This window comes from Aythya marila, assembly GCF_965140915.1.
Source record: "Aythya marila genome assembly, chromosome: 2".
NCBI classification, from domain to species: Eukaryota; Metazoa; Chordata; class Aves; order Anseriformes; family Anatidae; genus Aythya; species Aythya marila.
This window is the reverse complement of record NC_139043.1, coordinates 66,337,353-66,363,402: the sequence shown is the minus strand read 5'-3', so window position 1 is coordinate 66,363,402 and position 26,050 is coordinate 66,337,353. Positions and strand designations below refer to the sequence as shown.

At 39.8% G+C, this 26,050-nt stretch overlaps 1 protein-coding gene across 8 annotated transcripts in view; it reads left to right on the top strand.

The window, feature by feature from the left end:
- Positions 1-26,050, top strand: part of TPPP (tubulin polymerization promoting protein) — an 85,314-nt gene that overhangs the window by 30,557 nt on the left and 28,707 nt on the right. The window lies entirely within an intron of this gene.

The window sequence follows — 26,050 nt, the reverse complement described above, 5'->3', positions numbered from 1 at the left end:
TAAAGACATTGAAGAGGACTGGCCCTAAAATGGAGCCTTGAAGGACCCCACTAGTGACCATCCACCAGCCAGATGTGGCCCCGTTTACCACAACCCTTTGAGCCCTGCCCGTCAGCCAATTGCTCACCCATCGTATGATGTTTTTGTTAAGTTGTATGCTGGACATTTTGTCCAGTAGGATCCTACGGGAAACCGTGTCAAAGATCTTTCTTCAGTGATAACTGTGAAGAGCTGACATTTCTGTCAGAAGAAATATGCTATCTTTTCCTCTCTCCATCCAGTATTTAGTAGTTAGAAAATAAAAATGCTTTTTCATTTACCTTAATTCTTTATTAATTACTTGTTCTTTCCTTATATGTACACTTACATGTATCAAGTAACTTATATACTTCTTTTTTTTAAAAAATGAATATTGCATTACTGATCGATGGGGAAGCTGACAATATCTGAGATTTGCTATATTTGTTAGGATCATCTCTCTTTTGTTCTTTTTTAAAATTTATGTTCTTAAGAGCATATGTTGGCAATCCTTACTTGAGACGATTTTTTTCCCCATATAGTATTTTAAGTTTTAAAAAGGAAAGATTTAATGGGTTTAGTTGCTCAAGCAGTGATTAATATGCTGTAACTTAGATGGCTTATAACTATACGCTGAGTATACTGGGTTTCTTGAGAATGCTCAGACAACTACTTTTCTTTTCTTACTCTTTGGCTTCATGTTTAACCCTAAGGTAAAGCATTTTTGGAGTTCATGTTGTGAGCAGGCCTTTTTTGATAAACTCCTTACTTCCATTATGCAAGGTTCTTTTCCACAGCAGAGTACTAGTTGTTTTTGTTTTTGTTTTTGTTTTTTGCTGTTCTTGTTTTCCTTTTGATTTTTTTTTGACTACACAAGTTTGTTTTTTTTTTAACCATCCATATTGAATGGAGAGCATTAAACACCGTAAAAGAATTTCCAACACCCCAGAAAGTACAGAGTACTGCTTCTCTGCCTCATTAAAATTTATGCTTATGGGTATCTGAAGGTTTTGTGTTTCACTGCTGCTTTTTAGGTTTGTTAGCTACGCTGCATCTGCCAAGATAGACTTTGACCTAGGATTTTTATAGTCAACTGTAGTGGTTCAGTGAGAAGATGGTTGTGGATCTTGAAAGTTGTAATCTGGCCAGAGAACACAGTCCATAGATGAGAAGAAATGTTTTGTTATACTAAATTGCTATCTAGCATATGGTAGAATTTCCAAACAGTTTTTTTGTTGGGTCTTAGACTGGGAAAGCAGTGCATTTAGCAGGGCTTATTTTCTAGCCAGCTATAGCTGTAGTGCATGACAGTGACACATTTTCTTTGAACACTACAAAATAATTAATATAGTAGAATTTTTCTTTGGATTTATGAAGTACTGTGACTATGTATAAAGCCCCTGTTTGTCATCTTTCTAACTTCCCCAGGCTTAATGTATTGTTCTGCTGGCAAAGTAATCGGTAGGAAGAATGTGTTTCTGATAGTCAGGGTAAAGATTATTTCTGGAAATTAGTAACTACTAAGTTTACGTAAGAGTTCCTGAAAGATATTTTATTCACTAATTGGTAACTTTCTCTGCTGCTGGAGAGATTTTATCAGTTCAGTCCTGAGAAGTAAGGAACATTTTAGCAGATTCAATACCCTGTTCCCCACCACCTGCAAAATAGGTGAAGAAAACTTCTGAAAGTTATCACAAGTCTGTGGTAATACTGTGGTATTTCTGCAAATCTGGGACTGAGTGTCTGTCTTTCAGAACTTAGTTCAATTAAGGTTAAGTTTATATTGTTATAAAGGTTGAGGAAATTCTAATTAACCTTTCTAACAAGTAAGGAAATGAGTGTAGAGTGCTGTTTTCCCTCTGCATGAGCATGTCAGGTCAGAATAAGGTATAATTTGTGTATTTATCTTCCATAAAAGGTCCACCAGAGGCCTTCATATAAGCGCAACATTTGTATATACTTTAGGATAAGAAGAAGGAATGGTCTGGTAAAAAAAATGCAGAATAGTAAACATGAAAGAAAAATTTCTAGAAATGTTGTTTGGTAAGAAGTTAACTGGGTGTAGTTCTGCTTTTTTCTTCCCCCTAAGTATTTTTGTTTAACAGTAATTTCTATGTTCTTAAGGAACTCAAAAATCCTTCCAGTTTAATGAATTTTAATATAAATTGCTGTGTTTAAAATTGCTTTCAATATATATCTTTTATATCTCCTTCTGCATTTCTGCTTTTTTTTGTTTGTTTGTTTGGTGTTCTATTTTAAAAACTTACTATTGTCAGCTTATAAAACACAAGAAATATTAAGCAGCAGTGAATTTTGCAGTGGAATTACTTGAAATGAAAAGCCAAAGCCCACTTCAGAGAGTCACCACATGGAAGAATATTTATAAATTGCATTTGTAGAGTTCAGAAGGAAAACACCTATATCTATGTCAAATATTTGGACTGTATTAGTACAGCTGGGGTAATTGCTGTTGTTTAACCCGACAAGCAGCTAAGCATCACATAGCCTTTCACTCACTTCTCCCTTGCAGTGGGCTGGTGGACAGAATTGGGAGGGGGAAGGGAGGGGAGAAGTAAAACTCCTGCGTTGAGATAAAAAAAAGTTTACTAGGACAGAGAAGGAAGGGAAAATAATAACAACAATAACAAAAGAATATACAAACAAGTGATATGCAACAAGTGATACACAATTCAACTGCTCACTGCCCTCACCAACCACTCCCTGCACAGTGGCAGCCCTCCTCCCTGACCAACTCCCCCTACTTTTATTGTTCCACATGATGTCATATGGTATGGAATATTCCTTTGGCCAGTTTGTGTCAGCTGTCCTGGCTGTGTTCTCTCCCTGCTTCTTGTGCACCCTCAGCTTCATTGCTGGCAAGGAGGTGTGAGAAGCTATAAAGTCCTTGAGTGTAAGAACTGCTTTGCAACAAGTAAAACTTCAGCATGTTATCAGCATTACTCTCATCCTAATGCAAACCACAGCACCATACCAGCAACTAGGAAGAAAATTAACTATTGTCTTAGTTTTGGCTGGAATGGAATTTGCCTTTTCTATAAGAACTGGAAAACTAGATTATTATTATTAAGGTTATAAAAACATATGATAAAGACATCTCATTGTATAATAGTATTACTTTTCTGTGCATGTTGAACATGCAAAAGCAGAAGAAATTGTGAGGAGTGAATTACAAAGTTTTATTTCGTATAATGGGATGAAATATATTATAGATGATGCAACAAGAATTTGCATGAATGTAAATACTACTGTGCAGTAAGCTTTCCTCACTGTGGTTTATAGTTTTGTAATCAAAACTTGAGTTGTTGGACTCTTTCTTCGTATGTACATTTGACTGCATAAAACACCAATAGTATGGTTGCAGGCTACATTTTCATTTCAAAGCTATCTTCTTGCTTATGCAAAAGTCTTTTTTGCTGTTTTGTATCAGGATAGTTTTTTAAATGGCAAAAATTAAGTAACCCCTCTTCTGAGAAACCTGCTCATTAAGAAAAAAAAGCATTAAAATATAGCAAGTAATCTTTTAAAAGGTCTCTAACTTCACTGCCATACATGAAGACAAGAATAATTCACATTCATATTCTATTAGAAGGAAACATTTTACAGATTACTGGATGTGAAATTTTAATGACAGGACCAAAAATAATATTGCACCCTTTTTGTAATGATAACTGCAATTTCCCTATAGATGAGGCTTCTGCAACAATGTATTATAAATATCTTAGTAGTATTAGCGCACTCCAAGCATGCATTTTTCCACATATGTTCATGTCTGAACTTTACAAAGAAATCTGTCCTTTCTAGTTGGTATATTTGGAGTGATAATGTGATCTGGGTATACTGAATTTGGAGACACAACTCGCAGATATACAGTACCATTTAGAAGTGGATGTTTTTCATGGGAATGGTAATTCCACAATTATTTTTATAGTAGATGAAACTATTCCTGCTATCTTGGAAAATTTCTTCATTAATTGACTGTTTCTGTTATGCTTCTGTTCCAGAGTTGCAAAAGCTTGTAGTCCATGCTTCTTGTAGTGTGCTTACAGTATGAGTTTAGTGAACCTTGGTGCCTAAGAGAAAGCAAGTTCATTGGTGACACAGAAGGACACAGAAAAAATCTGCATTTGGTATGAACAACATGTGTCTGCTCTCTTGTTAATCTAGCAAGACAGTGAGACACAACACAACAATCTAGGATTTATTTTATTTTATTTATTTTATTTTAAGGAAATCAGAATATACAAGCAGAATAGATGTTACTGATCTCTGACAAGCATTCTAGCACATTGCTTTAGGAACTTAAATTTCTTTGTTGGTGTCAACAACTGCTCTGGGGAGTTTGGTATGTTAGCTATGCCATACACATATTCCACTTACTGGATGTAGTTAATATGGTAATAGCTATTATATAAATGCCTCTGCTCTTATTTTAGAAGTGTTACCACTCAGCACTGCAAAAAATGGTTTAAGCAATGCATTAAAACTACTAATTCTATGACACTATTAGATAGAAAAATCAAAATATTTCTGTTTATACTGGTATGTTACTATGGTTGCAGGCAGGCCTGGGTGACGTCATTCCTTGGATCCTTTGTGAGCATTTATTTAGGTAGATGTCTCCATGGAAACATTTGTTTGTTTTGATGTTACTATGTGTTAAATCTTAAACAATTTTTTTTTTTTTTTAATTTCTGTACTGGATTGTTATTGAAGGTTGGTTAATCTACAGAAGCTTTACAAATATACCTTACTCCCCACCCTCTAAAAATATCTTCAGTAAAAGATCAAGTGGAAGCATAATTGTCCTCTTAGATTCCATTTATAGTTTCTTAGGTTGCTTTGATATGTTTTCTTGTTGCTGAGGAAGCCATGTGTTCTAAAGTCCAGAAAACACTCCTCCATCTTTTTCAGAAAGGAAGTGTTTGTTCCCATGGAGAATCTTCACAACACATTTTATTGTGACCTGACTTCTGAACAGTCCCACCCACATTCTGTGCTTAGTACATCTTGGACAGTCAGCTGTTCGGTCTAGTTCCCACAGTCTGGATCTGTCAGGTCTCTACAGGAGTGCTTCAACCTGAGATCTGTTGGGTCTTAATCAGCAGGAGTTCACCATTGCTGCAAGGCTATAGAAGAATTAATATGGATAACATTGGCACTAAACAGATGGCAAGATAACTGTTGGCAAAAATATGTACATACTCCACCATTTGTTGACTATAATATTGTTTTATAGCTAATATAATTAATTGTCTCTGTATTTAATGGTACTGATACTTCTTGCTTTCTTCACATATTTAAAAGAACTACTACTTGCATTCACGTGCATTCACTCAAAACAAGTGTCTCTCCTAAAGTAATTTGTATTTAACAGATTTTTGATGCCCATTTAAAAATTTATATGTAAATATGTATGAATTCGTCTTTATATGTAGATGAAGCACATTATAGTTGTAAGTTTTTTTACTGCCATACTGGAAAGATTATTTTAGTACTGACGAAGAATCCAAATTGTGTCAGAAGTAGGCAGCATGGTTAACTTGTGTACTGTAAAAGGCCTGCATCAGGAAATAATTTTTAAGTCGCTACAGAATGGTATGCAGAACATTATCCGTGATAATAAATCTCTCCCTTCCAACCAAATTGTGAAGTAATGCAGTTATAAGTAGAAAAATAGGTATGCTACAACAGAAAACAATCTTAACCACATCATTGTATTTTCTTAGTAATTAACATTCAATTTCCTTCTTGTCCAAGAAGCCACAAGTAATGTTGCCTTTTGAAGTTTATCCTTGAGAGGCTTCTTTTAATTTAAAAGCAAAACAGCAGTTCTGTTCCCCCACCCCAAGAGACGTATATTCTGAAAATAGTGATCATTTATAAGAATAAAGAGATGGATTTAGGTTGACTTTTCATTATGCAGCCTTACTATGTGCATGGAAAATGGGTAAGTTTTGTAGACATACTGTTGTATGCTGATAATGATTTTAAGAACACTCTTATGTGTGAGTATATATCACAAGAAAGCCTACAGATACACTAGAGATCTCCTGCTCTACCTGTACTGTCACAAGTTCATGGGGTTATATTGGATCCATCCGAGGGTGATGAGGGAGCTAGCGGACGTGATTGCTGAGCCACTTTCCATCATCTATCAGCAGCTGTGGTCGACTGGAGAGGTCCCGGATGACTGGAGACTTGGTAATGTGATGCCCATCTATAAGAAGTGTAGTAAGGAGGACCTGGGGAACTACAGGCCTGTCACTCTGACCTTGGTGCCAGGAAACGTGCTGGAACAGGCCATCTTGAATGCAATCACACAGCATACACATATGCGGGATAACCAGGGATCAGGCCTAGTCAACCTGGCTTCATGAAAAGCAAGTCCTGCCTGACCAGCCACATCTCCTTCTATGACTACCTAGACCTCAGCAAAATCTTTGACATGGTCTCCCACATTATTCTTCAGGGCAAGCTGGCATCCCATGGTTTGGGCAGGTGTACTCTTTGCTGGGTTAAAACCTGGCTGGACAGATAGGCCCAGAGTGGCAGTGAATGGAGTGAAATCCAGCCAACGACCGGTCATGAATGGTGTTCCCCAGCTGTCAGTGTTAGGGCATATCCTCATTAATATCTTTATTGATCGTTTGGATGAGGGAAGTGAATGCACCCTCAGTAAGTTTGCAGATGACACCAAGTTGTGGGTAAGTGTCAATCAACCCGAGGGCAGGAAGGCCCTGCAGAGGGATCTGAACAGTCTTGATCAATGGGCAGAGGCCAATGGGATGAGGTTCAACGTGGCTAAGTGCCAGGTCCTGCACTTTGGTCACAACAACCCCATGCAATGCTACAGGCTTGGGGCAGAGTGGCTGGAAAACTGTACAGAGGAAAAGGATCTGGGTGTGTTAGTCGATCCTCACCTTAACATGAGACAGCGGTATGCCCAGGTGTCCAAGAAGGCCAACGGTATCCTGGCTTGTATCAGGAATAGTATAACCAGCAGGACCAGGGAGGTGGTTGTCCCCCTGTACTCTGCTCTAGCGAGGCCACGCCTTAAATACTGTATTCAGTTTTGGGCCCTTCACTACAAGAAAGACATTGAGGCCCTAGACCTTGTTCAGAAAAGGACAGCAAAGCTGGTAAAGGGTCTGGACCATAAGTCTAACAAGGAGCAGCTGACGGACCTGGGGTTGTTTAGTCTGGAGAAGAGGAGGCTCAGGGGAGACCTTATTGCTCTCTACAACTACCTGAAAGGAAGTTGTGTGGAGCTGGGGGTTGGCCTCTTCTTCCAGGTAATTAGCAATAGGACAAAAGGGCGTGGCCTCAAGTTGCGCCAGGGGAGGTTTAGGTTGGACATTCTGAGACATTTCTTCTCAGAAGGAGTGGTCAGGCATTGGAATGTGTTGCCCGGGGAGGTGATTGAAGGTGTTGGAAGTTGGGGATGTTTAAGGATGTGGTACACAGAGACATGGTTTAGTAGGTGATGTGTAGTAGGGGTAGGGGAATGGTTGGACCAGATCATTTTGGAGGTCTATTCCAAACTTTATGTTTTTATGACTAGAGGTGATTCATTTCCAGTTGATACAGAATACTGAGTGATACACAGTGTCACATAGCTACAGTGTGATACACAGTACCATACAGCTTCATATCTTGTACAGCAGATTTATTACATTTATTGCTAATTGTGAATGACAGAGACTTTTTATTGGTTTAGTGTAGAAGTAGGTCCACACAATTAGGTCCCATTTTGTAGTTGTTTTTTTTTTTTTTTCTTTTTTTTCTTCTTGTTTTTGCTAGTCAGACATATTTTAATATGTAATTACAAATGATGGTACAATATATCTGTTACTCACTTATAAAAACAGATACATGAAATCTGTTAGATACAAAATTAACATCTGTTAGATACAAATCTGTTAATCTGTTAGATACAAAATTAACATTAACAAGCACACATTTACTAGATTGTTAAACATCAGTATAGACTTGTTCCCTTGTTTTCCATGCATTGAAGTAGAAATTTAAGATGTAAGAGCTGAGACAGCCATTGCTGCAGTAACCAGTTAACCAGAAATTTTAATAACCTGGGAGGAGTGGGCAACATGAACAGCAAAATTACAACCTTGGACTTCAGCAGAAAGGTTTCTGACCTGTTCAGTTTCCTACAGGAAACTGCCCTGGAGGGCAAAGGGGCCCAAGAAAGATGGTTCGTCTTCAAGATTGCTTCCTCAGAGCACAGGAATGGTTCATTCCAATGTGAGGCAACTGAGGAAGCATGGCAACTGGTCAGCATGGATGCATATGGAACTTGTGACTGAGCTCAGACACAGAAAGGAAGTGCACAGGAGGTGGAAGGAGGGAGAGGCTATGTGGGATGAATATAGACTGTGCATGAAGGAACATGGTGAGGAAAAACAGTTAGCTCTCTATTGTCTTCAGAAAGCCATGGAGACCGGGGGAGGCTTCAGTGACTAGAAAAAGACAAAAGTCACACACATCCTCAAGAAGAGCAAGCAGGTAACTGCATCCAGGTAACTATAGGCCAGTCAGCATAACCTCAGTCCCTGTGGAGGCTGTGAAACGAATCTTTCTAAACCCACAAAGGACAAGAGGGTGATTTGCAGCAGCTAACGTGGCAAGGCCATACTTGCTAAGGGCAAGTCAACGGCTGATTGACCTTGTTGCTTTTTGTGATGAAAGCAATGACTAGCACTGTGGACAAGAGGTGTAGTATACCCTGATGTTATCGGCAAGGTACAAGGCCTTGGAGCCAGTCTGCTTATCACCAAACTAGGGAGATACGGGCTAGATAAGTGGCCCCTAAGGTGTGTGGGAAATAGGCTGGACTGTTGGGCTCAGGGATGTGATCAGTGGTGCAAAGTCCAGCTGTCAGCCAGTAACTGGTGTCCCCCCAGGAAGGTGGGACAAAGTGCTCTCTCAACAAGTTTGAGACTGATGGATGCCAAACTGGGAGGAGTGGTCAATGTACTGGAGGACAGAGGTACTATTCAGAGGGACCTTGTCAGACTATAGAAACAGGCAAGAAACAAGCCTTGTGCAGTTGAGCAGAAGTAAATGTGAAGTCCTGGATCTCAGATGGAATAACCTTGTGCAACACAACAGACCAGGGTTTAATAGGCCCTGAAGCAGCTCTGCAGGAAAGGATCTAGAGGTTATGACGGACAGCCAGTTGAACAAGAGTCAGCAGCAGTCCTTGCAGCAAGTGAGATTTTGCAGCAAGGAAGGGCAGATGCATCTAGGGCTGCCTGAGTAAGTGGTATAGCCAGCTGGTCCATGGAAGTGATTCTTTTCTATTCAGCACTTGTGAGACCGTATCTGGAGTGCTGTGTCCAGTCTGGAGCTCCCTGGTGCAAGAAAGTGATTGATATACTGGAACCGGCCCAGCGCAGGGCCACCACAATGGTCAGGGGCCTGGAGCACATGACACATGAGGAGAGGTGGAGAGAAATGGGCCTGTTCAGCTTGGAGAAAGCTACAGGAAGATATTATTGCAGTCTATAGCCACCTGCTTGGAGGATGTGCAGAGTCTGACTCCATCTTTAAGTTGTTGGTTGTTGTGGTGGTTTTGCTCAGCTGGGCAGCTGAGCTCCACCACCACTGCTCTCTTACTCCCCCTCCTCAAAGGGAAAAGGGGAGAAAACATGATGAAAAGGGGCTCAAGAGTTGAGATAAGGACAGGGAGATCACTCAACAATTGTCGTCATGGGCAAAACAGACTCAGTGTAGGGAGCACAATAAAACCAATTACTAATAAGCTAGAGCAGTGAGAAACAACCAAACAAAACCAACCAAACAAAAAACTTCCCTCCACCCACCCTCTTCCACCTCTTCCCCCTGAGTGGTGCAAGGGAACAAGGGAATGGGGGCTGCAGTCAGTCCATAACACTTTGTCCCTGCTGCTCCTTCACAGTCACTCTCCCCCTGTTTCAACATAGGGTCCCTCCCTCGGGATGCTGTCCTTCCTGAACTGGTCCTCCCACTGGGCTTCCCACAGGCAGCAGGTTTTCAAGAACTGCTCCAGATATGGGTCCATACCACAGGGTCCATCCACCAGGAGCAAACTGCTTCAGCGTGGTTCCCCCGGTGGGGGGGACTCTCCACAGGCCACCGCTTCCTTCAGGTCAGATCCACATTCTCCACTGTGGGCTCCTCCACGGGCTGCAGCATGAAAATCTGCTCCACCGTGGTGCACCATGGGCTGCAGGGGGACAACCTGCTCTACCATGGTTCTCTTCACAAGCTGCAGGGGAACTTCTGCTCTGGTGCCTGGACCACCTCTTCCTTCTTCACTGACCTTGTCTGCAAGGCTGTTTTTCACTCGTCTTTCCCAGTTGCTGTTGAATGGCATTTCCCTTTCTTAAAAATGCTGTCATGGAGGCACAAACAATGTTGCTTATTGGCTTGGCTCTGGGCAGCAGCGGGTCCTGTTCAGAGCCTTATCTATCACAGGCCAGCTTCTGGATTCTTCTAACAGAGGCCACCCCTGCAGCCCTGAACTACCAAAACCTTGCTACATAAACCAAATACATTTGTGGTGGTTGTTTTTACCCTGTGTGTACCGAAATACTGGAATAAGTTGCCCAGAGAGGCAATGGAATCTGCATCTTTGGAAGTGTTCAGGAGTTGACTGGAGAAGTATCTGAGCAAGTATCATTAGAGCTTTGCTGTGAGTGAGGGTTTGCGCTGGATACAGGCTCATATGCAAATGTTCCTTCCAACTTGAATCGTTGTGTGAATTTATGAATATGAATAAATCGAGCACTGGGCTGTGCTGTAAGAAATCTGATAGTGATTACCTTGTGGGCACAGAATAGGCCTGACTCTGAGCAGGTATCTTGGCTCTCTATTTTGTTGTTGTTGTTCTGTGAGATCACTTGTTGTCTAAAGCATTAATTGTTCTGTAGATAAACATGAGTAACTTCCCTATTTAGAAAAGGGAAAATCTTTGCATTGATGTCACTACTGAAACTGTACAGTAGAATTTCTGGCAGTGGTCATCAGTGTCAATAGGCTGCATGTGATTATTGATTTATTGTTATTATCAATGGACTACGTATTGCACTTGTATCTAATCTGAACATCCCTGAAAAACTGCTGCTAAAGAAAATTGTATGTAACAATATGGTGGTACAATGCATATAATGCCGCAATAGACTGTGGCAGCAGAAGATACGTACATTATTTCACGTTCCTGCATAGATGATAGAAATTAACAGCTGTTCTGAAGTTAGAGGGGAAATTTTATAGAAACAAGGTATGTGTGCACGTTTGCCTCATAAAATAAGGACATTAGCTAGAAGTTCTCCATCTCTTAAAGCAGACGAATATACTGTTACTGTTGCAATTAGTACATATTTAATCTGCCTATGTGCCTAAAGCTCCTAAAGGAATTAAGATGTTGTTTGCTTAGGTCAAAGGAGAATGTGATTCTTGTGAAGCATGCAGAATTCAATGTAATTTGTCATTGTCCTTCAAGTTTGCTTTTTCTTTTCTCTCTTTTTTTTTTTTTTTAGGTTAATTAATATTATTTTCTAAGCAATGGGCTGACTTAGAAGAGCCCAGTCTTGTGCTTATCTTGAGCTTTAAGAGAACTGTTTTGCAACTGAACTGGAACAAGTCTCATTAGAGACTGGGGAGGAGGATTCACCAAAAGCAGAAAAAAAAAAGATTTAAAAAAAAAAAAAAAAGCAGAAAAAGCTATTTGGGAATTATGACATGTTTGGAACAGTGCTTCGTGGTACCTAATGAGAGTTTGCCACAGACTGTGCTGGTTCTAGAAATGGAAGCAATACAGTTATAATTGTGTGATGTTTCACTGACCTTTTTGTGCAGCCTGTTACATTGTGTCAGGTGAATGCTGCAGGTTTCTTGGTGCATTAGCTGAGTGTTTTACATTGCATGCTTAGAAGGAAATGTTGATAGAAAATGAAGTACACTACATTAGTAGCACTGGGTTTTCCTCCCCCTCCTTTTGCCTCGACCTTATTTTGGTAGGAGGAGTCTTAAATGTATGATATTTTAATCTTATGCTAAAGTCTTACCTCCTTTCATGTTTGTAGCACAAACTTCTCAGGATGCTTCTAAGCCTTTGATACCAAAGTTGAGGTAGAAGTCCTGTTGAATTCAGAAAATTCATGCTCACTTTGCTTTGTTGAAGCATTTTTTCTGTCACAAACAAGCCAAGCCTGTGCAGCAGCATGACTTTCAGTATGTGCATTTTTCTTCAGCAAACAGCTATATTCTGTTCTGCAGAAATATTGAGGGAATGTATGTTTTTGATTGTGTGTGTATGTGTGTGTGCATGTCCTTGTTGCCTTTTAACTAGAGTTCTTTTTTGTGTCAGGTATTCTGTTTCTTGAGTGTATTTATGTATCTCATTATCAAAACAGAAGAAATTAATTGTTTAGCCCTTTGAAGTGCTCCTTGCTCTATAAACTGCTCTTTGATTTATCTGTTATCTTGATGTTAGAGGAAAAAAAATTGCCAGAGGTGGCAGACTTTCGTAAGAAAGGAGGAATCTTGTTCTCTAGTTAAGCATGTCAGGGTTTGAAAGACTACAGTTTTCACTTCCTGTGTTTGTTCTGAGGGTTGTTATTTTTCCAGGGAAATGGAAATCTGCTGAATGTCAGTAAGATTCTCTGATTGGGTCTCCTTATAGGAGAAGATTCAAGCACTTCGAATATCCTAAGCCCAGAAAAGTTATGTATTCTCAAGAAGCCAGAGGAAACTTTTTTCTTACTATCTGCAGGTGTATGTACTTCCAAAAGCCTTCTGGAGTGTTCTTCCACAGATATAAAAGTAAAAGGCTATAGAGTTGGGTAAGCCACCATCACTTGGTGAGAAGAGTTAATCCGGTTGACCTTTCTTCTCTTTGTGACTGCTCATATAGCAGTGCATTGTGCCATTTGTGATCATGAGCACCAGCAGCTGCAGAACAGTGGTGATGTTTGGCACCAGGCTGTGACTCTCATGACACATGACAGCACTTGCTTCGTGGCCCAGATGGGTCTTTATTCTGTGCCCTTCAGCTGCAAATATTGTTTAAAAAAAAAAAAGAAAGCTAATGACTGGAGTAGTTGTGCTGTCACTGGCTGTATTTTTAATGCTATGCAAAAGATACAACTGATAGCTTTTATATGATCATAACAAGGATACGTTGTTTTTCTATCAGCTAGCAACAGCTGACACTATAACATGATAGTAGCTCATTCACTGCAACTGAGAAATTGGTATAAGAGACCAAGATAGACTACAATCAATAAGCACTGACCTAAGTTATATAAGATCTCCAGATAGACTCATTACAATGTACCAGTTAACCCTGGATTTATCTGTATCATGGTATTTGAGGTATTTGCTACTTAGTGTGGGGCATTGTTTGTTGAGCTTCTGAAGGGAACTGGCAGTGCTGAGAATGGAGCTTTTAGCTGACTGTGAGACCCAGAGCAGTGTGGGAGTAATATGAGAAGATACTAAAGTGAGGATCAATAGAAGAGACAGTAGGCACTTCATACTCATTGTCACATGCAATTTGTATTTCACAAAAAAGTGTTGTACATTCAAGTCTGCAAGAATGAGGCTCTGTGGTATGAGGTGATGAAAAGTGGTGACAACATTGTTTACCACCCTGTCCAATCATTCCCCCTCATGTAATTACTAGTACTGCTGCATGCCAAACTAATTTGTGGTACTAGGAGAACATAATGAACCCTATTTTGATACTCCTTATGCTCAATCTACCATGTGTCTGTTTGGTAGTCTTGACCTTTCTTCCAAATTTAAGCTATTGACATGTTCTTCCTGTGATGGATGCTGTGAGGAAGCAGATGTCGGGACACTCGTAAGCTGGAATCATAGAATCATAGAATGTCCCAAGTTGGAAGGGACCCATAAGGATCATCAAGTCCAACTCCTGGCACCACACAGGTCTGCCCAAAAGTTTAGAGCATGTGACTAAGTGCACAGTCCAATCGTTTTTTAAATTCAGACAGGGTTGGTGCAGTGACTATGTCCCTGGGGAGCCTGTTTCAGTGTGCAAGCACCCTCTCGGTGAAGAACCTCTTCCTGATGTCCAGCCTAAACTTCCCCTGCCTCAGCTTAACACCATTCCTGCGGGTCCTATCACTGGTGTTTACAGAGAATAGGTCACCTGCGTCTCCAGCTAGATGGAGATCAGTGTGCTGTTGTGGGAAAATAAGTCATACTATTCTCAGTGTGGTGTCAATGGAAGGTTTGGCAGGTTTATGAGCAGCATGCATAGATTAACATTTACAGCTCTACACTAGTCTCTAGGAAGAAGGTTATAAGTGGTTCCAAATACATGTTTACAGCCATCTGAAGCATACCTCTATTTCTGGTCTGTGTACTCCTGGGAATTAGGTGACGTGGTATTCTTGAAAGAGATTATAGATAGACAAAGGAAGAAGAAAGGGAGTAATTTGGCATATCAGGGGTCTTGTTTTCTTTGTTGTTGTTGTTTTTATCTCAAACGTTTGTAAATTAATAGATAAGAGTTTCAAATCTAAGAAAACAATGATAGTTGGACAGAAAGGAGAATGGAGGAAAAGCTGCTGTGGTGAAAGAAAATATATACCCTATGTGATAGCTGATAGCCGCTCTATTAGCCACCCTGTTATTATACTTATGCATATCCAAAAGTAAAAAGTTCTGGTACTTTTCAAGCATTGTATTAAAAATAGGTGTTTGATGAAAATGGTGGTGGACTGTTTGTGTTTTTAGTTTAGGTCATTTTTACTGTAACAAACAAAATGATTGGTGTGCGTGCAAATCTGAGAATAATGACTATAATCTAATTTAAAGTTTTTTGCTCCCAATAAGCTGGTACTGTTTTAAAATGAACAGTGAAACATATTCAGTTTAGTATTTCCTTGAGAGGACCAATACGTTTGCCATGTATTCTAGCAGGCCATCATTTGTTTACATAGCCACAAATAGCATGATTGGTTTTCTCAGCTTTCATAGTAAAAATAAATAGAAATTATTTCATTAATTTTCCAGGAGAGCTGAAACTGTGGTTTTCTCTCCTAAACAGGTAGTTTTTTCTTTCATCACTTCACCTCAGATCAGAGGAATGGGAAAGCTTCACATAATGCTGAAGTTGGACAGTGTATCTGGCAAATCTGTTGAATCAAAATGTGCAGTCTTAGCTTGGTCATATTTTCTGACAACAGACTGCAGCCTGTTAGTTCTCTACTAGCCAAATAAAGAAAGCTTATAGAAAGGATACTGAGCAGTCAGTTACAGAAGTTGTTCAATTTTCGTCCTGCTGTGTTATGAATTCTGCTTGCTGATTTAATAGTCCGGTTTTCAGTTTGACTTACAAATCCAACTTGAATCAACACTGGTCATTTTGAATGAATGGAGTTTGTCTGATTTTAATACTTTCTTTTCTGATTTAGTCCTGTGTTTTGTAACCAACACTACAGTAGTAATTCATGAATGCTTGAGAGATTTCTTCGTTCATTTCCTTTTCAGGTGCTACACTGTGTCAACCAGGACATTGCCTTTCCTAGAGTTCTAGCAATACTAAGTAGTAATCCTTCAAATGCATAGTGGGGATGGACATCTGATGTGAAACAATAAATGTTTCAATACTGACTAACGTCTCAACAGCTTTGAGTTTGTTGTCATATGCTGTTATTAAAGAAAATGAGGATCAAAAATTGCCTTATTTGCTCACTCCTGAAAGAATTCTGTCCAGCATTTCTGCTCATTATCCTCATTGAGCTCAATTTGAAAATCTGTGAGGCTTTTTGGGACTCTGAAGAGGGTGAGGATTTGATTTTTAATGCCTCTGAAGGGGTGGACACCCTACAAGATAGAAAGGCACAAAAAAATACTATTTTTTTCTGTGGTCACATGGGGCTATGTTGACCTGTGGGGCTAGGAGGTATAGATAAGGTTTTTAGTAGCGCATAAAGCTTGTTTTGGTTTTCTACCCTACCAGACTTTGTTTAGCAGTTGAAGTAGAGCATTAACCTGAAGCAGTTGCTGGCTTTGCTGTGAGAAATTAACTGTAATTACATGGATCAAATGCACTAATTTTAAATTAACTAGTTATATAAACATACCTAAAATAGAGTTTTGAGGATAAAATGGGCTACCATGTAATCCTGTAAAGATGTTCATCCATTGCTTGTAATGGGAGGTTTCCACACTAGATATGCATGGGGCAACAAAGATGGTAAAGGGTCGAGAGGGGAAGACATGCGAGGAGTGGCTGAAGTCACTTGGATTGTTCAGCCTGGAAGAGACTGAGGGGAGATCTCATCACAGTCTACAACTTCCTCATGAGGTGGAGCAGAGAGGTGTAGGCACTGATCTCTTCTCTCTGATGACCAGCAATAGGACCCGAGGAAACAAATTGAAGTTGCGACAGGGGAGGTTCAGGCTGGCTATCAGGAAAAGGCTCTTCACTGAGAAGGTGGTTGGGCACTGGAACCAGGTTCCCCTGGGAAGTGGTCATGGCACTGAATCTGCTAGAGTCCAAGAAGCACATGGACCATGCTCTCAGACACATGATTTGATTTTTTTTGGAGGGTGGAAGGGTGGAGAGGGAGGAACACAGGAGTTAGACTCGATGATCCTAGTGGGCCCCTTCCAACTCAGATGTTCTGTAATTCTGTGGTATATACTGTGCAGTACATAGAGATTTACATTGCTATATATATGCGGCATGGTATTAATTCATTGTTTTTATGTTGTACTGTTTTTCTGCAAGAGTCAATTTGCAGTTCTGTTATATAGGTTGTGAGGATATACTCAACTTACTTCTAAAACAGCAATCTACCCTACAGCTGGTGCTAGCAGAGTGTGAGAGACTAGATGTTGAATTGGCTTTCATGGAAAGTTATCAGCAGTCTTCACTGAGAAGATTTTTGTGTCCTAAATAAATATGTATATAAAAAATATATAAGTAAGATTCTATTCATCTTGCACTGGAATAAGAGCAAAGAATTCCAATATTAAATACACAATTAACTGGCCACAATTTAGAAAAATTAGCCTTATACCAAACGCTGCAGTTATGGATATTAGCATATTGAACATTACTCTTGCCCTGAGATACCATGTTGTCAGGAAGAGACAGTTTGGAGAAGTACTTACTTTTTGCTTCAACTGGTAAAATCAGTGGCGTCAAGCAAAATGTCAGCATCATAATTGTGATAGTAATTCAGGAAAAAATGTGTAAAGACTAATTTTCTGAGTATAAAAAAAAAAAAAAGAGTTGCTAGATATTGCTAATGTAAAGATGTAATGATTTGTATTTGGAAATCAAACAGATTTTTCGTATAAAGCTGAAATCAAGAGAGCAGTACATATTTAGTAGTTTGTATTCAAAAACTGGAGAGTTATAACCTGACAAAAAGGGGAAAAGAAATGCAAAAAAAGGGATTTTATATTCCTTTTCCAGAAGGTTTTTGATTTTCAGTATAGCTTGTTATGTTGCAAGTTTGTTTTGGAAGTACAAACTTCTAAGGTGTTTCACCTTATTAAACACTGCTAACTGCTTAGTGGTATCTGATCACAGAAACATCATTCAACTAGACTTGTCTAAAGAGAGTTTCAGTTTCATCCTGGCATCCAGGGGGGTTCTGTGCCCTGATGGATTTTGCAGCAGATACAAGAGGCTAAATTTGACAGAAATTTCTCCTCATAGTTCAGTAAATACTGAACTATTAAGTTACGTTGGAAAACTCCAAAATTGTAGGAACCTTCCCACCACTGGCTTGTTATCTTCCTTCAGTAGTTGCTGTGAGAATTAAAATTGTGTTTTTGCAGTGGAAAATTCCACTGACCTTGCATATTCAAAAGTGATTGTGCAGGCATAACAGTAGGGGGGGGGTGGTATGTTAAGCAGATACAGGGACAGTGGAAGGCTCCACTGTCCCAAAATAAGGAGGGTGGAAAACAAGACAAGCAGTTGTGGAATCAGAAAAAAATATATAAAAATAATAGTCATGGGCCCCTCCAGTAACAAGAGAAGAAAAATGGGGCAGAAGGAGAAACTAAAGGTTGGTGAAATAAAATTGTACATATATGGTATAGTAACAAGCATTGAGTAGGTTGTATATCTGTAACACTCAGCCAATGAGAAAACATGTATTCCCTCATGATGGTATCTTCCCTGACATACCCTCTCAGGCCAATTTATATTATTTTCTATCTCTGCCTTATGTTTGTCTCACTCAGTAATGAGATATATAGCACCTGGAGGGGAATTGGCACTTCCAGATTCAGTTCCTGGATAAATGATGTGTGTTCTCTGTTGTCTGAAAAAGTAAATCCTTTTACCTGGGTGCAATAAGCCAGTTCAGGAGAAGGGACTGCTTTTATTCAGGCCTGGGTGCTCAGTAAAAGTCAAACACACCCATTGCCAGCTTCTACATTACATTTATACAGTAAATTCATGCATCCTCTACTACATAAATGATACTTGATTATAAGGATGCTCAATTAAACATAGACAATAACACTTCTCTTCGAAGGGAGAGTTTGTTACAACTGTCTCCCCCCTTTTTGAGGCTTAATCATGGTTTTTCTTTAAAAAACCCTAAGTCTCAAACCAGTCCTTCACATCTCGGGATGGAAAGAGGTATACATTCAACCAAGCAACAAGATGACTTGTGGTGTCTTGATGTCAGCATGACGATTTCAGTATCCAAGTTCTGCCCCTTAATTGGGTAGGAGTCTCTGATGCAGGGTGATACCTCAAGTTTTCTCTTCTCTATTGTTTCTTTTACTACCACCTTTCTTTGGAGGTATTAGATAGCACTGTTCAAAGAACCTAATAGAATTGTATTGCATTATCTTTCCTTCTCCCCTCACCCCCTTATCCCTTCAGCTATATTTTTGTCAAATTTTTACAAAGTCCCTGCTTGGGGTTAGATATGCACTATTTATATTTTCTCAGGAAACTGTCTTCTCTTCTTGGAAGATTTCTGCATTCTATGTCTAAATTTCACAATTTCATTCTTGAACGAACCTTGGCAAAAAAAATAAAATAAAATAAAATAAATCTTCACAGGATATGCAATTACTCCCATTAGATTGCAGAATTCCAGCAGCTTGGTTAACCTATCTAAGGACCTCACTTTAGTTTGGGATTTTTTTTTGGTTGTGACTTGGGGGTCTAAATACTGAACTGTTTAGCCCAAAGAGAGATGAAAGTGAAAATTGTAAACCATCGTAAACCATCTTGGAAATGCAAATGTTTCCCTTTAGCAGAGGTTAGTACAAACCTTTGTTACTTCAAGCAAGTTTTGTGTGGTACCTTTTTGCTGTCAACCTATACCACACAAATATCTCTAACCATTGCTATTAATGTACATTATGTTCACAGACTACATCAATAAGACTTTGTGTATTATTACAAGAGGCAAGAAAAGAAATGTCAGTTATACTAAATGAACAGAAGGAATTAGTGATTTGGGAAATACTACAGTAATGATGATAAAGCTGCTGCTGTTATTGAAGTTATATTTGCAAATTGAAAATTCTATTGATAAATGAAAATTAAGGAGCTTTAGCTGTAGTGAGTTTACAGTGTAGCAGATTGCTACCTAAAAAAAAAATCCATGTGTGTGTGTTTTTAATGTTAAAAGAAATAAATGTTTTAGAAGAAACATCTCTCTCTCTCACTCTTTCTCTTGCTCTCTCATTATGGTATTGTTTGTTAAACAGCCACACGTTTCTCACTTCAAAATTTATATTATATTTTGTGTTTAAGATAGAGCAGAAACAGCCAAAGTTTGAAGTCAGAAGTTTACTTGACTCTTACATGGGTATGAGAGCAGGAGTGGCAAAACAGAAGTTGCCTGTGTAACTGTACTGTGCCAGTAAGTCAAAAACTGTGGCAGATAAGCCACTCAGGCATTCTGTTACCAGATCAATCCTTCATTTTTGTCTTCTGAATGTGTGACATTTTTTTGGAGGAGAGTAAATATAGGGAGTATTCAAAATTGAGATTGTTCTGATATACAACAGAGAATGTGGTCAAGTTTTAAGTGACATCTAGGTTGACTGAGACACCCAAGTCCATGGGAATTTAGAGCAAATAAACCTTACAAACAAAATTTATCGGACAAGAGTTTAAGCAAAACCATTTGTTGGGCTCCAACCTCTAGTTATGTTGCCAGATCAAAACTTTTGGGAAGATCACAACTTCCACTGCAAAACAGTCTTGGTTAGTTTATACGGATGTAATCCCTCCTGGCATGCTAGCAAGAATAGAAGCTTCTCTGACTGTTTTTACATTACCTTTCACCTCTTCAATCTAAAAAAATTGAAAAGAAATGTGACCATTGGAACAGGATGATTTTGGGTAACTCAGAGATTAAGACAGAAAACTATTACATTGAAGGCTATGCTGTGTTAACACAACTGTGTTAACAGTGCTATGGAGAAAAAGATTTCTAATATTGTTCAAGAATGTTGTGTATACATTATGTGGAGTTTATTTGTCTATTTTTTTTAGCTAAATTTATAGAAAATTGTTAGTCCAAATAGTATACAAGTCCAAATAATATAGAAGTACTCATTTGCAGCATTAAGTTTTCACATTGCACTGTTCTAATCTTGTGCTCACAAGACAGTGTTCGTGGTACTACTTGCAAATGAATACTTTATTACTTGCTATTACAATTTTCTTTAGGCTAGAAATTGTTCTTTTATACTTTTTATATTCATTATGCTGATGTTCAGGTACAGAACTGATGATGCTTTCACATATGTGAACCTGGGTTCCAAAGAGCAAACTGAGGAATGAAAGCTTGAGTTCAGAATCTTCCCCCTTTGTAGTGGTCACATGTGAAGTGACCCATCAAGGAAGGAGAAGTGATGGGAAGCTTCCAAATATTTTTCTGAGTATCATCAATCTGTTCCCAAAGGTAGAGATAGATAGATAGAAGCAAAATTTCATGTGTACCACTTCAGTTTCTTCCACTGAGGATGATGCATTTGAGTAATTATGTTTGTTGTGATAAACATGGCTTAAAACAAATGTAAGGCCATATAGTTCCTAAAGGTTTCTTAACCATAAAAGTTATAATAAAGCATGGGGCTTTAAAATATGTTATTAATGTTTCTCATACATATTTTTCTCTTTTCATTGAGGTAGCCACCCTTATGACATGAGTCTTAATACAAGCCTTCTTTTTCCGCATTCCCTCTATTGTTACTGTTTTCCATTCCTCCCACCCCCATTCCTGTTTAATTTCATGTACTTTTATGCGGGATATAGCTCAAAAAATCATGTAATGGCAATTGTACTTTTAGTTTTACTCTAATTACCATTTTTGCTGGTGAAGAATAGCTGCCATGGTGCACATTTCTTTTTCTCTCGTGTCTACCAGCAATACAGCATTGCTTACATATGTATCAGTTTTGTGTTTATACCTTAAATTGGAGGGAGAAAAACTCATCCCCTTTTCCCACATTGTTGTGACAAGGAAAAGAACAAATGTGAGAGGCAGGATTAGCCATGTCTCATGTGGGGAGGGTGGAGGTGGGAAAGATAATCACAGAATCACAGAATTGTCTAGGTTGGAAGAGACCTCAAGATCATCAAGTCCAAAGACCTAACACTAACAAGTCCTCCACTAAACTATATCCCGAAGTTCAACATCTAAACGTCTTTTAAAGACCTCCAGGGATGGTGACTCAACCACTTCCCTGGGCAGCCTATTCCAATGCCTAACAACCCTTTCAGTAAAGAAGTTCTTCCTAATATCCAACCTAATACACCCCTGGCCCAACTTCAGCCCATTCTCCCTTGTCCTGTCACCAGGCATGTGGGAGAATAGACCAATCCCCACCTCGCTACAGCCTCTTTTAATGTACCTATAGAGAGCGATAAGGTTGCCCCTGAGCCTCCTCTTCTCCAGGCTGAACAAACCCAGCTCCATCACCCGCTCCTCATAAGACTTGTTCTCCAGACCCCTCACCAGCTTTGTTGCCCTTCTCTGGATTCACTCGAGCACCTCGATGTCCTTCTTGTAGCGAGGGGCCCAAAACTGAACACAGCACTTGAGGTGCGGCCTCACCAGAGCCAAGTCCGGGCGACAATCACTTCCCTAGCCCTGCTGGCTACACTGCTTCTTATACAAGCCAGGATGCTGTTGGCCTTCTTGGCCACCTGAGCACACTGCTGCCTCATATTCAGCCAACTATCAACCAATACTCCCAGGTCCTTCTCTGCCTGGCAGCTTTCCAACCACTCGTCTCCCAGCCTGTAGCTCTGCTTGGGGTTGTTGGGCCCAAGGTGCAGGACCCAGCACTTGGCCTTGTTGAACTTTATTCAGTTGGCCTCAGCCCATTGGTCCAGCCTATCCAGATCCTCCTGCAGAGCCTTCCTACCCTTGAGCAGATTGACACACGCACCTAACTTGGTGTCATCCAATCCTCCAGCTGGATTTGACTCCATTCACCACAACTCTTTGGGCCCAGCTATCCAGCCAGTTTTTAACCCAACAAAGCGTACACCAGTCCAAGCCACGAGCAGATAGTTTCTTGAGGAGAATGCTGTGGGAACAGTGTCAAAAGCCTTACTGAAGTCAAGGTAGACCACATCCACAGCCTTTTCCTCATCCACTAAGCACACCACCTTGTCTTGGAAGGAGATCAGGTTCGTCAAGCAGGACCTGCCTTTCATAAACCCATGCTGACTGGGCCTGATCACCTGGTTGCCCTGTAAGTGCTGCATGATGGCACTGAAGATAATCAGCTCCATGAACTTACCTGGTACTGAAATGAAACTAACAGGCCTATAGTTTCCCGGGTCTACCTTTCATCCCTTCTTGTAGATGGGCGTCATATTTGCTAGTCGCCAGTCGACTGGGACCTCCCCCGATAGCCAGGACTGTTGATAAATGATGGTAAGCAGCTTGGCCAGCTCCTCTGCCAGTTCTCTCAGTATCCTCAGGTGGGTCCCATCTGGCCCCATTGACTTGCATCCAAGTGCCGTATCAGGTCGCCAACCATTTCCTCATGGATAGTGAGGGCCACATTCTGCTCCCCATCCCCTTCCACCAGTTCAGGGTACTGGGTATCCAGAGAACAACTGGTATTGCCGCTAAAGACTGAGGCGAAGAAGGCATTAAGCACCTCCGCCTTTTCCTCATCTTTTGTAACTAGGTTTCCCCCTGCATCCAGTAAAGGCTGGAGATTCTTCTTAGTCCTCCGTTTTGCGTTGATGTATTTGTAAAAACATTTTTTGTTGTCTTTAACGGCAGTAGCCAGATGGAGCTCCAGATGAGCTTTGGCCTTTCTAATTTTGTCCCTGCACAGCCTCACAACATCCTTATAGTCCTCCTGAGTGTCCCACCCTCTTTTCCAAAGATCATAAACCCTCTTTTTTTCTCCTAAGCTCAAGATCAATTCTCTGTTCAGCCAGGCCGGTCTTCTTCCACGCCGGCTTGTCTTTGGGCACGTGGGGACAGACCGCTCCTGTGCCATTAAGATTTCCTTCTTGAAGAGTCCCAGCCTTCCCAGACTCCTCTGCCCTTCCAAACTGCCTCCCAAGGGACTCTGCCAACCAGTGTCCTGAACAGCTCAAAGTCAGCCCTCCGGAAGTTCAATACAGCAGTTTTACTGGTCCCCTTCCTGGCTTCACCAAGAATAGAGAACTCTATCATTTCATGGTCACTCTGCCTAAGACAGCTTCCAACCACCACATCTCCCACCAGTCCTTCTCTGTTTGTGAAGAGAAGGTCTAGCGGGGCACCTCCCCTGGTAGGTTCACTAACCAGCTACATCAGGAAGCTGTCTTCTACACTCTCCAGAAACCTCCTAGGCTGCTTTCTCTGGGCTGTGTTGTGCTTCCAGGATATGTCCGGGAAGTTGAAGGCCCCCCACGAGAACAAGCGCTGACGATTTTGCAACTTCTGTCAGCTGCCTGTAGAACTCCTCATCTGAAAATAAATGTCTGTCTTCTATCTTACAAGCGCAAACGCAAACCCAAATGTTTTAAATGGGTTAATAAAAGAGCTGGTGGTGCGAGGGAGGGACAGAAAAACAAACATGACAACAGTGACAACAATAAAAACAGTACACTTGTATATAATGCTTTTGGTAAGGAGTCATTGTTAACTTCAAAAGTTTCTGCTGGAATTGGTAAGGCTTTTCCCATTTTGGTCCTGAATGATGATCCAAGTTAAACTGTAGCAGTCCTGATTGGAGACTACCAGGTAACCACTATGCTTCAGAAAAACTCATTTGAAAGGTCTATATGTTAGATTTGGCTGTGAGTCTATACTGAACAAGGGCCTTAGTGTGGTCTTAGGCTGAATCTTTATGGTGATTGTCAGTACAACGTTTTTTTAAATGAGAGGCAAATCAAAATGCAGTCTTGACTTCTTGAGCTAGTTAAAAATCCTTGGACATGTTTTATCAGAAGAGGGATATTAATCCTACTAATGAGAGTCCTGGACAACTTCCAAGTAGTTAATTGCAGTACGTGTAATGTGTTTTTCTGTTTAATGAAAAGTTGGATTATATTCTTCACTTCCATTGTCACTGTGTTTTTCTACTAGCTAATTCCATAACAAACTCCCACATATGCTTCACCTAAAAGTGACAAGTAGTCACAGACAGCAAAATTTGGTCAAAATAAAAAGTTTATTTTTGGTTAAAATTGGGAGAGTGATGGATATAAGGATTTCCTACATGTTGGACCGTGGTGGAGACAGAGTATGCTAGTAATGAACTGGTATGTAGAGGGTTGTGTTTGTGTTGACATTTTGTTGTGAATAACCAATTTCTACTTGTTTTAAAACATTAAGATGCAACTTCATTTCACATTTAGTCAATTGACATAGGATTCACTTCCGAACTGTTGGTGCCTAAAACCGAGAGATCTTGCATCCTCCTTTTGTTAGTGGAGGCACTTTCAAATTTGAGTGTGATTTGACTTCTGAACATGTCTAAGATGAGATCAAAGACAGATAACTTACACTTAGCAGTGGCTTTTTGAGGTACCTGAAGTCAAATTCAATTTCTATGTGTAACTTTTTTTTTCTAGCAGAAGTCTCTGTTGTCTTAATGTCTCTGTGCTTGGATCTATCATTTTTTTCCTCTGTAAACAACTGTCACTGTCAAAAGGACTGGTCTGGTCTTTTTTTTTTTTTTTCTGATTTGCTAGAGACACTAATAAGAAGAAATGCTTAGGCTGCAAACAGAACTAATGTAGTAGCGTGCTTCCCAGCAAACAACAGGGCTCAAATGTTTGTTTATTTTATTGATTTATTTATTTGTTTTTAGTTTGAGGTTTTCCTAATGGAAACAATCAAAACCATCTTCTATTACTCTGGTGTAACCATAATTAGTACTATGTTTAATGTCAGAGCACCTTTTTGGAAAGTTTTCTATTGAATTTTAGTTTTAAACTTATGCCCACATTTTAGTGTGTAAAATCCTGTTCTAAAGATCAACAAATCTATGAGGAAAAGGTGCGTTAGCAAAATCTTTACCACTCGAAGTAAACATAAGTAAATACTTTATATTCCCATTTGTTCCCCCTGTGTGTGGGAACATAGGCTTCTCATTAGTGACAACTACAAGAAGTCTTCAGCTCTAAATTTCTGAACTGTCAGTCTGATAAAGGATTTTTTTTTTCCAAGTTTTTTTAATGCTTTAATAGCTTGCTTTATATAACAGCATTATTATTAATTTACTTGTGAATACTTGAAGAGTGACCTATGAATAGCATGTCATAACCAGTTATTCGAAGAGGAATAAAAAATAACAAAACAGCAAGGCTCTTCTACTCCTGTGTTTTATGGATGCAGGCTTTATGGGTGATCAACCACGTGAGACTATATCTTGCACAAACCTGGAGATGTTTTGATAGCAGGACAGTTTCCACTAGTTCCTCTTTGTTTCTTAACCTTCATCCAGGAAAGTTTCTTAAGAAATTGATGTTTTAATGGGCTGGGAAATGTTTTCATTGGGTGAATGGCTCTTTCTTTCC